The 17,760-nt window shown below is 45.5% G+C and overlaps 1 protein-coding gene across 2 annotated transcripts in view; it reads left to right on the top strand.

The window, feature by feature from the left end:
• The first annotated feature begins 10,546 nt into the window (after nucleotides 1-10,546).
• USP54 (ubiquitin specific peptidase 54) overlaps nucleotides 10,547-17,760 on the top strand; it is a 1,958,070-nt gene continuing 1,950,856 nt past the window's right edge. For both annotated transcript variants that reach the window (XM_069240548.1, XM_069240549.1), the window contains exon 1: nucleotides 10,547-10,880. The gene's annotated coding sequence lies outside the window, so the exon portion shown is untranslated. The remainder of the gene's footprint in view (nucleotides 10,881-17,760) is intronic.

The following is a 17,760-nucleotide window of genomic DNA, read 5'->3' on the forward strand; positions in this document are numbered from 1 at the left end:
AGAACTGTGAATACAGAGTGTCAACAGTGAGTGTGGAGTGGTGGACCCCTCCTTCGAAATGGAGTTCTGCAATACGGCCGTCTGCCGCCCCGTGCCCAGTGTCAGGGGGGCGTTGTCAGAGCCAGTCTCTTTCCATCAGGGCCATCCAGTGCTCTTCCATCCCCAGATGGACCTGGGCCTGTCTGGCCATCTTCCGCCGATCCGCTGCGTAAGTCGCCCCGCCCCCTCTGGCGGGACCAGGTGGGCCTGCGTCTCCCTCAGGCCACCAGGGAGCTGCCGGGAACGGAGGCTCGTCGTCATCCCCAGACCGGGGGGGGGGGCACCTCCGGGCCATCCGATGTTCCTCGGTGAGCCAATCCCAGGCCGCTTCCGGTGAATCAAAAAAGAAGGACTTTCCATTGAGGAGAACTTTGAGGGGTGCGGGGAAGAGGAGCATATAGGTCAACTGCATCATCCAGAGTTTCTGCTTGACCCCCTCGTAGGAGCGGCGCCTAGCCTGCACCTCACAGGTATAGTCTGTGAAGATGTGGATCTTGTGGTTGTCCCAGCGGAAGTCCGGGTGTGCCCTCGCCTCTCGAAGGATAATGTCTCGGTCTTTGAAGTTGAGGAACCGTGCAATCATCTGCTGCTGGGGACTGCCCGGAGGGGGCCGGGGCACCAAGACCCTATAGGCGCACTCGATGGTGAACCAGGGGGAGAGTCGCAGATCAGGGATCCATGACTTTATCCAACACTCCAAGAATTCAATGGCCCGGCCAGCCTCCACTTCCTCCAGGAATCCCAGGAAGCGCAAGTTGTTACGACTAGCACGGTTCTCAGCATCCTCTGCTCTGTTGTGAAGCTCACCCGTGCTAGTCTGTAGCTGTGAGACCTTGGCCTTGAGGTCCACAATCTCATCCTCCGCCTGGGAGACTCGGTCCTCGACTTCTTCAATATGACCCACTGCTGTCCGTAGGTCTTACCGCAACAGGCCCACATCCTCTCGCACTTCACCAACTTTAGTCTCTACAGCCAACAGCGAGGATTGGATGGCCTGAAGTATCGTATTTAACCCTTCTGCTGCGGTAGCCTCTGATGCCTGGTCACCCACCAAGTGAGGGGTCATCTGCTTAGCAAATTGGTCAATGCGCTGCTTCGACGCCCGCGGCTGCTTACTTGTTTTGTCTTTCCCCATCACTGCCACCGGTCTGGGCGAGGCCGGTGCGACCGTGACCCCTTTCGAAGGCTCAGGCACCAAAAGTTATGCAGGGAAATCGGCGTTGACACACCCCGGGCTCCTCAGGACCACTCTCCAGTAGGAGACTGGGCCAGGGTTAAGGCGGCCACAGCCTCCCTGGGGACCGGACCTATCCGGATCCGCCCGAACAATGGTATCGCACTTAGCTCATGCCCGGTCCGGGCACCAACACCGGTTTCACCGGGGCGGCCCCCTCCTCATCCGCTGCTATCTGCCACTCTCTGCTTCTTTCAAAGTAGGCCAACCCGCCACGGGCCCAGCTGCCCGCGGGGCCTGCACACGTCAGCTTCCAGCCCTAGGCCGTCACTCTCCTGCATCTACGGGGGGCCAACGGACCCCCCCTTCACAAAGTCTGTCGGCACCCCTCTCCGACTGTGCTACATCACGGCATCGTCACCACACTCTGTTCAGGCTCGCCCCGGCCGGGCCTCTGCGTCCAGTACCAAATCGGGTGGGTCACCGGCACCAACACCATCAGTTGGTCCACCTCCAGCTGCCAGGTAGGACCACCCGACCTCCCGTCAGGCACAGGCCCCCGCAGGCACAGGGGCCCGACTGTGCCACACGGCTCGGGCCCCCACTCCACCGCCAATGGCCGCCGCGCGACCCGGCCCCAGCACAGGCCTCTGCTCGTGGCGCAGGGTGCTTATAGGTGTGTTTGCCGCCTCACGTGGCTAGATGCGCTGATCCGGGCCTGCAGTGCCTCTCATCTAAGAGGTGCCGCCACAAATACTGCCAGTCATCTTCGGAGGCTGCCGCGGCCCTGCCGAGGGCCTGCTCCACTCGGTGGGCCTCCGAGGCAAGCCGCGGGTGCCGGCTCCAAACTGTTGAGCTCCAGGCATGGCCCCGGCCCGAATCTTCGGGAGGTCCGGTCTCCCACGCCGCCTTGGCCGACTCTCCCGCAGGCAGGGGAACAAACTGGGACCAAATGGGCACCGGGACGGCTGGGCATAGCAGGGCGGATGACGGAGGGGTCCGGAGAACTCTTGATGCCCGTAGCCACGCCCCCGGTGTTTTCTCTTCTAGTTTGCACTAGGGTAAGTGTAGTATAAATGATTTAGAACTTACACATATTTATGTAGAATACTGGTGAATATAACCTTGCGAGTTTGCTTCCTAGAAGTTTTATGCCTACAGTCCTCAGGAACCAGACCCTAACTAGAAAGGGAGAAGGGACATAGGGTATCAAAATAGGAACTACTATAATGATACAGAACAATATTGCTCTATAAACTGTAAGATATCTAAAGACTGTTCTCTGTTTTGTTTAGAAAAGATAAATACATTACCAAGTGGAGGATTGGCCAGTCAGGTCCTGGTCAAGGTTCACCCTTCATCCCGGTGGAATAGGTGTACCTGTCAGTGGGTTCACTTGTCTTGCAAGGATGCTGGAAACTATGTTGTATCAGTTTCACTCCTGTGGGAAAGGTACGAGTCTGACACCAGAACTACCCTAAATGTTTTCGGTCACCTGTCAATCTGCACCCCATCTAACCTGAGCCATGTTTCCCATGTGCATCCTCACTAAGTTATTCAGGAGAGGACAGGGGATGCCCATGTTTTCCAATACCCTCCACAGCTTCCCCCTCGGGACGAGGATGAACGCTGTTTGCAAGTCAACAAAGGCAACATACAGCTTGCCCTCACTGATTAGGACCTCGCGCCAATAAATACAAGCAAACCGGAAGACCTGCTATAATGTACTAATGTTGGTTCTAAAATCTGTCTGCAGGTCGGAAAGAATACCCTCTTCTAAAATGCAATCCTGCAGATGTGTCAGCACTTGCTTACAAAAGATTTTTGGAATAAAGTCAATTATACTAATCAGTCTGTAACTTCCTAGGTTAGCCTGGTCCCCCTTCTTATAGAGTGCCAGGATCTCAGCTAGCTTCAAGGAAGTGGGGATATCAAGACCTGACAAACTAGCATTAGATATGATGTCAATATATGGGACCCACACCTCCGGATTCACTTTACACAGATCATTGGGGAGCCTATCTGATCCTGGGGCATGGGCTGAAGTACAAGAATTTGTAGCAGCCATGGTCTCATTTAGTGAAAAAGCAAGGATGTTTGCATCATCTTGAGCAACCTCATGTTGGATCACTTTATTGTCCTTCTCAATTGTACCCTTGTTTGAATACTACTTACTGAAATGAGCCATCCAATCATCTGCTTTACACAAAAATCCATCACAGTTTGGGGCCAATTTTGGTCCGCCAGAAGGTTGTGCTGTCTTTAGTGGTCAAGGTATCATGGAGAGTGAACCGGAGGAAATTTTCCCACTCCTTTTTAGCCAAAAACAAAGCCTGTCAGTAGCGGGCCCTACACTTGATTAAATTGGTGTGATGTAGATCTAACTGCTATATGGAGCTCTCTTTTTGCTAGCCTGCAAGTACAACTGAACCAGGGATTTGTCTTGGGCCTCCTCATCCTTCTTTTAGATGTTGTGCCTTGCAGATCCCTGACCAGCACAAAAAGGTGAACATGACTAGAGCTCAACACCTCTCTCCTTTATTCACTGGGAGTAGTCAGAAATAATCTACATCTTTCTCCACTCTAGCCTCTAAGGCTGAAGGATTTTTTTTCTACCCATTTCCACGTGATGGTCTTCAGATTAGTTGTTGAGAGGCCATCCAAATCTCTGGAACCCCGTAGAGTGGGTTTTGAACCGGAGTTATCAGAAAGAGTCAGGGTTAGTGCATGATTGTCTCTATCGAATCTTTCTACCACTACCATGTCTAACACAGCTGGCTATGGCTTCACATCAACCAAAAAGTACTCGATCCTACTCTGGTGCTCTGGTCTATTATATGTCATTCTTCCCAGGCGGTCGGATGGTGTCCTACCATTTGCGGCTCTGGGATCAAAATTAAGGATTAATGCTAATACCTGTCATGCTTTAGGGGTCCATCTCACACATGGCAAATCAATCTGGGGAATACACCACCTGATTGTCCCAGACTGCTGTCAGTTCAGAAGGATTGTCAGTTAAAGGTTCAAATGTGGTGTTAAAATTGCCTGCCACCAAGAGAAAGCCATTCCCCATATACTCAGGTAGCATTAGGTCTAGTGTATTTAGAACCAGAGACTCTGCAGTTTTTGTTCCCATTCTGTTATAAACATTAAAGATTTTCAAAACCAGACCTGATGGCAATACAGCCCAACTGCCATAGCATCTGATGAATTTCCCAAATTTTGCATTGTAGGGAGTTTTTAACCCAAATACCTAACTCCCCCAAACGGTCCGCGTATGTCTTGGGATCCCGAAGCCAAATGGGGCTAGATAGATACAGACCTTTGGCAACAAAAAATGGGCCCAGCAAAATTTGGGAAGACGGTGTTTACAATGAGTGGCTTGCCAATTGTACATCAGCCCTTTTGGGCGCGTTCCACCCAGGAAGGGATTTGGAATGCAGTTAAGAGTCAGGTAGGCACTCAGGGGACCTGTTGGGATTTCAATAAAGGGTTGTGCACGAGGCAGTATTGTCGATTCAGTCATGAATGCTCTAAGTGTTCTGGGAAGCATGCCCTCTTGCACTGGTACAGGAATGAGGGTGGCACATCAGGGGGCCAGTCCGGGAGGAGCAATTCACAGTGGCAAAAGACCTCAAGGGGAGCAGGGACACACCACACAGGGAATTACAGAGGAGGCAAGGGACACAAGGAGCTAATGGGAACAGCTTGTATGTCTGTTAAACCAGACAGGCTGCATTCTGTTTGTTCTCTTACCCTAATAGGGCAGATGCACGCATTCTTCAGGATGGTTTTACATGGGGATTCAGGCTGGTGTATGAGGGCCCCAGGGAGGGACACTGAGTGGCAAATCTGAGATCAGTAAAGGCACACCCACAAATTGTGAAAGATAAGAAACATAAAGAAGTACAGAACGGGCAAATGGTGGGAACTTTCGATGCATGGCCAATGGAAGATTTGATGGTTCCCCCGATAGGGGTGGTGCCTAAGAAAAAGGGCAGTTTAGACTCATTCAACACCTCTTATGGCCAGAGGGGCAATCAATTAATTACTTCACTGATGAGCAGCTAGTATTCTTAATCTACGGTGGACATGGCTATGGCCATGGTGGCACAAGCAGGGGCAGGCTCTTATATAGCAAAGTGTGACATAAAATCAGCATTTTGTTTACTACCACTGCATCCAGATGACTTCCAGTTACTGGGTATTTAATTTGATGGGTACTGAAATGTAGACAAGGTGCTCCCAGTGGGGTGCTCTATATCTTGTGCTTTTCTTCGAGCGTTTCAGCACTTTCCTGTAATGGCTTTTCATGCAGGTAATGGGACATACAAAGGTTACACATTATCTTGATGATTTCTTCATAGTGATCCGGTTCCGTGGACTGCAAGCATTTGCTGGTAAGTTTTCAGGAGCTCATAGCGGTCGTGGGTGTACCTTTGGCATCCGGAGAAAAAGGTGGGCCCGGAGACAAGCATTTCTGTTTTTAGGAACTGAACTGGATTCAGAGGCGATGGTAGCTCGCCTCCCATAGGAAAAAATGCTGGGTATGCAAGTGCTGTTGGAACAATGCTGGCAAAACACAAAGACATGGATAGAGAAGTCCAGATGCTGTTGGGACACTTGAATTTTGCTTGTAAGGTCATAATGCAGGGTAGGATCTTTCATAGGAGACTATGCTAGGCACTCTCAGGACATTCTCTACCACATCATTATGTGAAGTTGTCTGCAGGAGTGAAGGAGAGGTTGTGGATGTGGTGTTTTTTTGTTTAAAGCCAGGCATGTACTGTAGTGTAGCCATTTTTAATGTAGCTTTCAGCGCGTTTGCTTAAAGTATTAGGCCTCTGTGCACTTTTCCCTAGATGCATTTTATTTAGCCTTGCACTGTTATTTTACAATAACCAGTTTCACAGTCTTGTTTTATTTTCTCCTATCACACTGTTTAGCTTACTTCAGCACTGAAGTTCTCAAACAATACATTCTTGCTCGCTCTGTGCTTCAGTCAAGGATACAGTCTGGTACATTGCCGATAGACGTGGTAGAAGTTTAGTCTTTAGGGTTCGAAGAAAGTACATATTCTTACGTAGGGACATTTCTTAGAACACCGGCGTGTTAGTTATAAAAACACTTTCTAGTCCTTGTACACGTAAGAGGGAGATTCCGACCAGGAACCCACAACTAGATGCTGACTGCCCTGTTGCAGATGCTGATCCAGATCACAGGCTTTTGCTCAGGTATGAGGGTTGATGTCCTCCCTGGGGAACCTGAAAGGCAGGCTTAGAGCTTCACATGCTGTGCTCAAAATATAACTTAGAGAGAGAACGTAATCTAGTTGCACTATGATAGCATTATTTTTATGTTTCACTCTCCTCTTTACTATTTCAATCCTACTGTGTTGTATGGTTCTGGTTATTGCAGCTCACGCCTTGTTATCTAAAATGCAGTCGTTTTTATTAAACCAATCTTTAAAACTAAAACTGCCTTTGTCATTTATATATGAGACCGCACTGTGTATGAGAGAACTGGTTGTGACCTGAGTGACCACGACTTCCCTGGGAAGCACCAAGATGTCATGCGCTCGGCTGCCCAATTGTCTCTTCCCTTTGGGAGAGATAAGGCACTGCTAGTTAGCCGGAGTTCAACCCGGATATGGGGTGACAAGGGTCCTTCACCGTGGGTCAGACTTAGTCCCCCACACTGTGAACGATCTTGCCGCCCAAAAATCCAGTAGTCTCATTAGGATAATGAGAGCCTGCGCGACAGTACCAGATGTGGATAATGACATTGCGGATGCTTTGTCTCGTTCACAGTGGGAAAGGTTCCATGGACTGACCACGGAAGGACTCACATGCCACTGGAATTATGGACAATAGGAGACAGAGGCTGTTTCAGCTGGTAGTAGAGTCTCTGGCAGGGTCCACCTGTAAGGCATATCACCAGGCCTGGGAAGAATTTCTGAGTACAGGAGTCTGTAGACATTCAGGGGATTGGGAGCGAGTGGAAGATGTGATTCAATTCATTTTAAGGCTGACTTAGAAAGGTTTATTTAGAGTCATAATTGGAGGGAAACTAGAGGGCATTGCTTTTATGTGGAAACTGTTGTGGGGGTACCCTCCATCTGCAGGGGAGTTGGGTAAGAGGATGTTAGAGGGTTGGGCTAAGGCACCAGTTAGAGTGGGAGGCAAAAGGAGGCTTATTACTTGGCAACTTTTTTTGCGAGTTGATAGATAGTCTGCCAGTGGTTTCCTTTTTGTGGGATGAATCTGTTCTTATTTTCACACTGATGACATCAAAGTTTTTTGGTGCTTTCCAGGTCTCAGAGTTGCTGGAGGTAGGGCTGACAAGTGGCTTTTCTGGGGAGACGTTAACTTTAGACTGGGAGGATTGGTTATCCACCTACATTGGTCCAAGACCGATCAGCGGTTGAAGGGCGCAATAGTCTTTTTGCAGGCGCATAAAGGACCACTCTGCTCAGAAACATTGGGCAACAAGCTAAGAATGCAGGTGCAGAAACACGTTGGGGTGGTTTTCAGACATCAGCAAGAGGAAACTGTCACTGCCTTCCAGCTATTAGCAGTCATGAGGAAGGCATGAGCAAATTTGGGCTTCGAAGCAACAAACTTTGGTACCTATTCCATTCGTATTGAGACAGCAATAGAAGCAGGTAGGAGAAGATGGTCTCAGGGACAAATAATGGGTTTGGGTAGATGGTCGTTTGACAGCTTTCAGAGATATGTCAAGTCCACAGAAGGATGTCTAACTTGTACAGTGTTGCTTACACCATTTTCTTTTCCAGGTTCAGTTCCAGGTATTTTGACTGCTGGATTTTCGGTATGGATTGTCGGGCACTCGTTCATAAAGTGGGTTGATTGGATGGCAGGGAAGAGTGATGGGGGTGGAATCTTGGTTTCAACAACAATAACTTGTGAGTGGCACTGAAAAGGGGGCATGAGGTGGAAGGACCTTCTGCTCAAATTGAACAGTATCATGCACAGGGCATTTGTCCTGACATACTGTTGGTACATTTAGGGGAGACTGACATGGTATTTGAAAAAGGTAAGAACGTTGCTAAGAACAATGAAGCATGACTTGAAAGAAATTAAAGCTCAGTGGTCAGAGTATTTTGTATACTGGACAAAATGTATTCCTAGGAGGAGCTGGAGAGGGCCTGCCACCAGCTGTAGACAAAGCCAGGACTACGGTTAATAGAGAAATTAGGCGTTTTTGTAGGGATGTGCATGGGGATTTGTTCTAGGATCCTGTGAATTTCTTTAGGGACGATGGAGCACATCTCTCTTTGTACAGGATGGAACTATATCTGCTGAAGATTAGGACATTTTTGGTTAGAACTTTGAGGGGACTGGTGAGAAACACATCAGTGTAGGGGGCAGAAAAAGTCAGGTTGGTGCCTTTGTCTGGTGGCGGTTCGCCCACATGTTTTCAGGCCTTCACTTAAGGTTATTTTGGTTAACAAAGGCTAATCAGGCTGAAAGTGAGGCTGTCATCAAGCCCACACCCAAAGTCCTGGAAGTTAAAGGTTATGTCATAGGAATATCAAGTTAAGAAGATGTAGGTTCACTGTTAAGTGGGAGGGCACATTTTACGTGATATAATTACAGAAATGGAGTAAGTCATGATGTCAAATGCTGAGGGTATATATAAGGGAGTGGGGGTAAGAAGTGTAGGTTAGTAAATGTAAAGTTAGGTTTTAGTTTTGTAAGGCGTTAGACTGAGGATGTTTTTTGTGATGTGCACCTACTTCAATAAGGCAGCCTTTTTCACACATACAAGGAGTCAGTGGTCTATGATGTGCCCCATGTCATCCAACTGGGTTTTGGGGGGAGAGCCGACTAAAGGGAGTTCTGTCCCCCTGGGGCTTTGGGGGGATGGAGGCACAGTCTAGACATCTGTGTGCCTTGGGCTACATCCATTAAAGGATTTGGCCCAAAGGATATATAACCCACCATTTTGGGGCTGCCACCTGCCATTTTATGGTAGGACTACAAGGTGGCAGCCCCCAGGTCTTGGAATTTTTTTTTTCCCATCCGACCACACCATGGGTTTCATAGGTTTGAGGGAAGGCTGATTGTTGAAGGTTATCATTCTTAAAGGCTAGTGTACAAAGATAGGATGCTGTACTTCTTTGTCCCTTTGAGACAGGTGCCAGAGGGCGGTTGGCCTACAAGTTTGCAAGCCTTTACTTAAGGTGATTTTGATTAACATATGATGATCAGGCTGAGGGGAGGGTGTCAACAAACCCACACTGGAAGTTCTGGAAGTTAAAGGTTACATCATAGGAACATCAAGTTGAAAAGATGTTAATTGGTTTTCAATAAAACAGCCTTTTTCACACATACAAGGAATCAGTGGTTTATGAATGCGTGTCATTTAGGGGTCGCAGCTTGCTCCTTGTGACCCCTGACACTGCCTTTGCGACCCCTGGCCTAAGAGGGGACAACATCAGTTCCAGTAACAGGACAGCTCAACTTTCCTTGTTTTCTGTCAAAAATTTTTATTTCACTAAGAGTGAATAATATTTTATTATTCACTATCAATATAAAGCAAATGAATTACAGTTTGCTGGAATAGGACCCTCCCTGGCAACTGAGGTAATTCAAAAATGATCTTAAATGAATGTTGTTTGCATGCTTGCACATCAGAGTGTGTTTAAGTGACAGCGAGTGTGTGTTTGTGTAAATGTGTATGTATGTGTAAGCATGCAAGTGTGAGTGAAGGTTAAAAAAAAAGTAAAAGTTAAATGACATGTGATGTCACCTCCGCTACCCTTGATATTTTGGTGAATTGACGTTCATGGGTATATGATGTGCTTTATTTACCCAAATATACAACATATAAAACGGATGCATAAGTCGTGGGTAGGAGAGTGACAGATGTACTTACAAGCCCGTGCCCTGTGAGGTGTGGAGTATTAAAATGTGTCTCGCATAATGCTTTACATAACGCACCCTATCCCCAGCAGTCGAAATAACAAAATTGAATCTGTACATCGTAGGGTGATTTAAAATGACATTCTATCCAACTTCTATTTTCATAAAATGCCCCTCTCCCCCAAAACACACACACATTTTCCCGCACAGAAGACGTGCGAATCTGTACAACCACTAGCCTTAGCTCAAACCAATCGCACAATTCAACAATGAAACACAATTCAACCACAGATTACAAATGTCAGGGTTTGCGCTGTGACAAAACAAAAACACTTTTTTTCCCTGAGAGGGAGCCGCAGAGCAGGAACAGACTGCTGCTTTCCCTCTGTGATGTATATTAGTGTAGTCCCTCCCGCTTGCAGCAGCGCTTCCTGCTCTGACCTGCATTTCAGAAAACAGCAAGGAGAGAGATGGGAGCCTTAACTGCTACGGCTTTGCATGTGCAAGAAATGCTGGGATGGGAGCGGGGCGCAGGGCTTGGATAGTCATCTCGAAAGGTACTCAGAGGTTCGCGATTGCCTTCTTCGCCTTTAAGGCAAACGGTGACCTGCCTGCTGCTGGAGGAGGGGCGGCTTCTTCAGAGTCAGGTGCATGTCTGAGGGGATGATGTCATCTCCTTAACCAGAGGAGAGAGGCGGGCATGCAGAGGAGGGAGAGATGCCTCTAATTGCTGTGCTCCAGCTAGAATGAGACGGATCCGCTTCATCACTCTGCAGTCTGTGAGTATCATGGATCGACCCTCAGCCTTCACCTCCCTTTAGAACCGCTGCAAACGTCGACTCCGTGTAAAGGTGACAATGCTGGTGTGTGCAAGTAGGGGGTTGGGGGCGACTTGAGGGTTGTCCTTAGCAGTATCACCGAGGCTACCTTCTAACGCCGCATATCTCTTTGACCATCCGCTTTGTAAACAGTAAATATGCGGGTATATCTTCGTTACTGACCCGGTTGCAGAATAGGAAGTTGTTCTCATTATTGTATTCCAGCAATAAATAGCTCGGCTACATGTGGCATTCGATTTTCCATCGAAGGTCCTCCTGCGAATGTAGCCGACACTGCCTTTTCAGATTGGTGACGTTAATGCCAGAATTCACATGAAAATACATGTTGACATTGACTGTATACACTCGGGGTGCGTCACATTTGTTGGTAAGGATTGGCAGGGATTTGCATTCGATTTCATTCCGTGCTATGCAGATTATGATGCAAGATGCTGCCAGTGAAGGCGACGCTTTCATGGCGGGAAAGCGTGGATTAAGGCTCCAGGGCCTGGAGTTAAAAGAGGAGAAGGTTAAGGGAGTATTTGTTGCAGATAAAGGAAGTGCTTGACAACAGTATCAGTGCCGTCACACAATAAATGCTACACAAAGCGAAGGGAGTATTCGGCGTTTTCGTTTTTTTGCGGCTGGCCTTTCTGAATATCATGATAAATAAGTCGCATGTTAAAACACATTGGCTGGGAGATATTTCATTAGCCATTGTATTGGGATCTAACGTGATGAAAGTGATAGTGACTGCGTGGTTGGGTTCTCTGAGGATACTGCCCAGTGGAAGGAAAGGCCATGTGAGGGTCTCGGGGAGGGGCGAACACGCAATCTTTAAAGGAGCTCAGCTCTAACCCCCCACCTCCTGGAAAGGCAGACTCTCTAATCTCACTCAACCAGGTGTTTAAACCTCTCATGATTCCAGCATCTACTGCACAAAAACATTAACAGCTTTTACAACGCAGCACGCATGAATATACCTTTTTAAAATGAAGTATTGTTGGGCATGTGGCATAGCATCAAGGTTCACTTAACATCATAGCAGATGCAGCACCAAACATATTTGGAAGCTTTACAACAGTTAGTGTTCATTCAGTGTGTGCATTTTCTCAAAAAAGTGTGGGAGGGAGCAGGTGTTCCTAGATCGATCCAGAACACATATGAAATAACTTTTAAATCCAGGGACTGTGCGGGCAGTCTCTCAAGCCACATGCATTTAGGTATTTTTCTGAATGAACCAAGAATAGTAAAAAAGCACAATCCTTTCACACATGGAAAGGGCAAAGGATGATCAGCCTTAATTGGACCTGTCATGTTGCGTTATCCTCCTACTAGCACTTTGATACTATGTTCATGATGAGTTTTTTTTCTGATGTGACCTCAGTACTATTGGCCGGAGCTAATCGTTTTCATTGGTGATTGACAAGGCCTAGTGACCATCATTTATATATGAATGTATAGATAACTTTGTACCAGGGGCTTCTTACATTTACAGGGGAATTTTCCGAAGTAAGAGATTAGTGCTGCCTATCACTTATCTGTTAGCCCTGAGGTTTACCTCTCTTCTGGTTCCAGGACTTGAAAAGCACCTGGTGTAGAACAAGGTCTTCCCCACCTTCTGTGGTCTAATTGCTATTGGACTACCCTAACATGGAGGCTTTCAAGCATGTGTTTCCACATTTGGAACTTTCCACCAGTGTGTATTGCTGTACATCCACAGCCTGCTCCATGTTGGCTGTAAGAGAAACTAAAGAGCTTGCTGTTTACCTACTTCTGTTAGGGAGAACCCAGTAGTGAGCCCACCTCTACTTGTAGGGGGACATGTCTTCAACCCTGTAGGAACTCCAGTTGGTACACAATTCTCCTGTGGCATGGACCAAACCGTTTCGGAGTGATCCCATAGTATTTAAGGATTTGAATGTGCCTGCTTGAGGAAGGATTTATTTTGCAACATGAAATTATTTACTCTTATTTTAAATGTTTATATTGACTTTGTACATTGCTTATCTACTTAGTGGTGAGGCTCAGTCTTTAGCAATGTTTTAAGTAAATAAGCTAAACCAGTTCAGATTTCTCTCAGGACGAGCCCCCCCCCCCATAAAAGTTACCTCTTAACTTTGATGTGAAGCCTTAACCAGTGACCTTAGAAAATCCAGCACTACGGAAGTAATGTTGTTCTGATCACCTTGGAGTAGTTTCAAGGATATCTGGCAAAAACATAGACTAGTAGTTCATAACCTTGTCACTTCTGGTGACACCACTTAATCATTAGTGAAATCTGGGGACTGTCACAGTCGTCATTGGAATCTGAGTACCCCGGCCTTAGCAATTTCAATGACTGAACTGAAAAACAATATACAAAAACAGAGAAACAAGTATTTATCAAGCAAATACAGATGATATATATCATATTTAATTCACAAACAAATGTAAATTGTAATGGGAATGTTGGAGATTAGCAAAACTCTTTATAGGACACCCATCCACCACAATATATTCTGTTTTATACACTTGCACTCATACAAATCAGTCTGAGGAGGAGGACAACTTAATGTTTAGCTTTCAAATCCCTTCACGGTTGCTGAAAGTCAATTTTTACCCTTATTAATGTGTTAATATTATTTAATCTTTGCAAGCAATTGTGGAGCCTCTGAGTAGGCATCTTGGAGCACAGGCTATGAACCACTGGCATAGGACATTGTTAAAAGAACGAGCAAATGTTGCACTAATTTCTGAATTAAACTGAGCATTCTGACTTTCAAATGGAGTCTGTTAATGATATTTACCTTGCAACCTTAACAGAGTGTAACCTGGAAAAAAATAAATGTTTGCAAACTCTAATCTTTCTAATGTAGGTGCTGAAAGCCCTGATCTAGTAAGGGTTCCTCTTCCTATGGAATATTGTGATGTCAGTGTATCCACGTGGGTGGCATGTATAAATGACCTGATATCAATACCCAGGATATATTGTTTGGGGTCAAGGACAACAATATTTTAGGGTTATTTTGTCCTTTTGACAAGTAAGCCCAACCCCTGCAGCTCAAACCCTTTGGCTGTCAATTTCTTGTACCACATTATGGAGTAGGTAAAGGAGTTGTCTGCAGTTGAGGTAATATTTGTGTCCCTATGTTAATGCTATTTGAACTTGCATTTAAGGTTCATGAATGCAAAGCCTTTATTAGGGTGAGTGCTGTAAATGTTGTAAGTTCAGACTACACTACTGACAGTGGTTCCAGAAGAAAAAAAAAATGTTTACACACTTTTGCAAAGTTTAACAATATGAGGCTATGTATAATACTCCCAGCATGCTCTTTGATTAGATGCAAGTATTTGCAGAACCTTGAAAGCATGATTGATTGAGTCTTTGTTTTAAAAAAATGTTTAAAAAAATGCAACCAGGAAAAAATATTTGGTAAACTAATGTGAAATTTTAGGTACCATTTCTATGAAGCATCATTTAGTAAAATGCGTTGATGCATGTTAGTATTTCCAAAAACTAGTCATAATGGAAAAGTAGTGTAACAGTTAAACAAAATTAAGGGAAACATGAATATAAACCAGCATTGGCAAAGCTGAAAAGTCTGAAATTGGTGGTTAGTCTTTTGGTCTTGTGAATATGTTGTCTTGTTTTGACATGGCTTTTGTAAGCCTTTATTGTTGTGGGAGCTGAATGACCCTCGTGAAAAAGCAGATTGTGACCCTTCACAGTGAAGCCAGCCAGTAGATGGATAGAGAAATAGAATTGTAATAAAAACAAGTTATTGGTTAATGCCAGACCTAATTAGGGGTCCAATCCTTAAAACAAGTGCACCCATGGCATATGTCTTTGCATTAGTGCAGGTTTATGTACTTCATGAATTTACAGAAGTAGACCAGGAAATTGTACTCCTAGAAAATATTTGTGAGCTGTATTTTAGCACGAGCAAATATGCATGTGTAGATTTGCTCATGTGAAAATTTGTTGAGCGTTTATAAGTTAACTTTCCCATTAACTACTTTGTTCCTAATCTTGGGAGAAGCTTTACTTCTGACCCCTTGTCAGGAGTAACTTTCCAACCTTTCGCAGTATGGGAAATGATTAGAGAAGAGCTGGTGCAAACCATTAAAACATGCACTTAAGTAGGTTTGCACAGGCTCAAATGGGCATACCAACTCTGGAACTATTGATTACTGCTATCTCCAATCCCAGAATGCAGATCTGTATACATGTGACAAAATAAGGAAATTGCTAGTATTCAAGCCCTACTATAGTATTAGCTCCAACATAATCAGAGAGGCTATTTTCAGAGTCCTTATATAATGAGATCAATCAATCAGGGTTTGTCAAGCGTGGCTACTCACCCGTAAGGGTCTCAAGGCACTGGGGAGGCAGGGTCGTGTAGCGTCCATCATTGAGGTGGTTCTTTGAAAAGCCAAGTCTTCAGCTTCCTTCATGAGGTTGAGGGGGGGGTGATCTGTCTGAGGTGGAGCGGGAGGGCTTTCCAGGCTGTGGCTGTGATGTGGTAGAAAGAGTGTCCCCTTGTTTTTGTTTTCCTGATGCGGGGTTCCTCGGCAAGGGGGAGAGCTGGGCTGATCGTAGGGTCCTGTGGGGTACGTGGAAGTTGAGTCACCTGATCAGGTAGGATGGTCCGGTGTCGTGGAGGGCTTTGTGTGCGTGGATGAGGATCTTGAAGGTGATTCTTTTCTGTATTGGAAGCCAGTAAAGTGTATGCAGGTGTTGAGAGATGTGGGAGTGTCGGGCCGGTCGAGGGCCAGTCTGGCGGCGTCATTCTTGATGTTGTGTAGTTTGCGGGTGAGTTTCCTGTTGATCCCAGTGTAGAGCGCGTTTCCGTAGTCCAATCTGCTTGTGATGAGGGCGTGTGTGACGGTCTTTCTGTGTTCTAGGGGGATCCATTTGAAGGCAGTGGTTCCCAAACTTTTTTGACCTGTGGCTCCCTTGACCTATCTGCCATTGGCTGCGGCTCCCTGTTATGTCACTTTTTTTGACGGGTGGGGGGATGTAATCCAGGATTCGGGAGCACTTCCATTTTTCTCCCTAAAAATAATTGAGATGAAGCCAATAAAGAGCTTCTGCGATAGGGACTTGTCTTTAGTAACTTGGAGTACGCACTGCCAGTAATCTGCTGCTGCAGGCCAATGCACAACATTTTTGTCATGCTCTTTCTGCCTGCCATAGCGCTTTCTCCTTGTTCCTGGCAAGTAAAAAAAAAAGAAAGAAAGCACATTAGCATTTTTGATCTCAGATACTGCAACACCACACTTGGAAGTCCCACATATGACAATAGACTTGATTCGGGCCTCAAGGGGAGAAATACATTCTCCTTATTCTCTTTTTTTTTTTTTTTTTTTTTTTTGAAATCTCTCACTTTCCTCTTATATGTTGACATTTTTGCAATTTCAGGATTACCCTCTTTTCTTGAGTAGCTGCAGAATACAGACAGAAGTAACACTCCTTCACTGTCCTGACCCTGCCTAAATGCACACGCTCTTTATTTATTAGGCAAGACGTCACGCGATGGTCCAAACCATTCCAGACGCTGACAGATGTGGCTTCCATAACACCCCCACAAGGCATTCCCACATGAGTTACTCAGGACTGCAAATGCACATTACAAAGCCCTAACAAGTTTGATTTTTGCACTGTGATTCTTTTTTTCATACTACCGTACGGCTCTGTTCCAAACATAACATCTTTAGAATGGAACCATGTGGTAGTATGAAAGAGAGAATCGCAGTGCAAACCGTGCTTAATTTGAGCAGGTGGTTTCCGGTTTTCTGTATCAGACATTTAGTAAGAGTAAAAGATACATATAGGAAACGTGGAGGAAGAGAAAAACTAAAAAGCATCACAAAGGGGGAAAGTAGAAAGCTGCATGAGTGAGCTGAAGGAGTAGGGAGTGGCTGTAAATAGATGAAAGAGGCCAGAGAAGACTCGCACATTTAAATGCTGCATCCGCTTGTTTCAAAAGAGAGCTTTGAGCACCAGCACATTTTTATCTACAAATTAAGCACTGGGGTTCCAGTGGGGGGCACCAGCACTTATTTTTAAGGACTGGCACTTAGGCCCATATTTATGAAGAGTTTGCGCCAGGTTTGCATTATTTTTTTTTATGCAAAAGCAGTGCAAACCTAAAAAATATAATTATATTTTGTAAGTTTGCACAGTTTTTTCATAAAAAAATGATGCAAATGCGGCACAAACTTTTCATAAGTATGGGCCTTAGTTTTCTGCATCAGGCATTTACTGCAAGAAAAGGCACATGTGGGAAAGACGAAGGAAGAGAAGGACGGAAAAGCTCCACATTGAGTGAAAGATGCAAGAGTGAACTGAAGGGGCAGGGAGAGGCTATAAATGGATTGAAGAGGCCGATGATGGCTTTAGGATTACCGCGGCCTCAATGTTCTGTGCATGCATCTTTAATTGCAGCAGCCACATGTTTCAGAGGAGAGCTTTCAGGTACGTTTTTATTTATTAATAATTAAACACTGAGTGGAAACAAATCAAACTTGATGGGTTTTACAATTTACTATGTAACACTGCAGAACCCTGATAAATTTGATTTATTTCCACTGTGATTCTTTTTCATACTACTGTTCTGCTCCATTCTAAACGTAACTTGTCTTTAGAATGGAGCCGTACAGTAGTATGGAACAGAAAGAATCGCAGTCCAGCTAAATCAAACTTGTTAGGTTTTTGCAGTGTTATGATGTCTATTGTAAAATCCATCAAATTTGGTTTATTTCCACTGCAAGTCTTTCTCTTTCATACTACCATGCAGCTTTGTTAGCTTTACGGTAGTATGAAAGAGAGACTCACAGTGGAAACAAATCAAACTTA

This window comes from Pleurodeles waltl, chromosome 6 (assembly GCF_031143425.1).
Source record: "Pleurodeles waltl isolate 20211129_DDA chromosome 6, aPleWal1.hap1.20221129, whole genome shotgun sequence".
Classification (NCBI taxonomy): Eukaryota; Metazoa; Chordata; class Amphibia; order Caudata; family Salamandridae; genus Pleurodeles; species Pleurodeles waltl.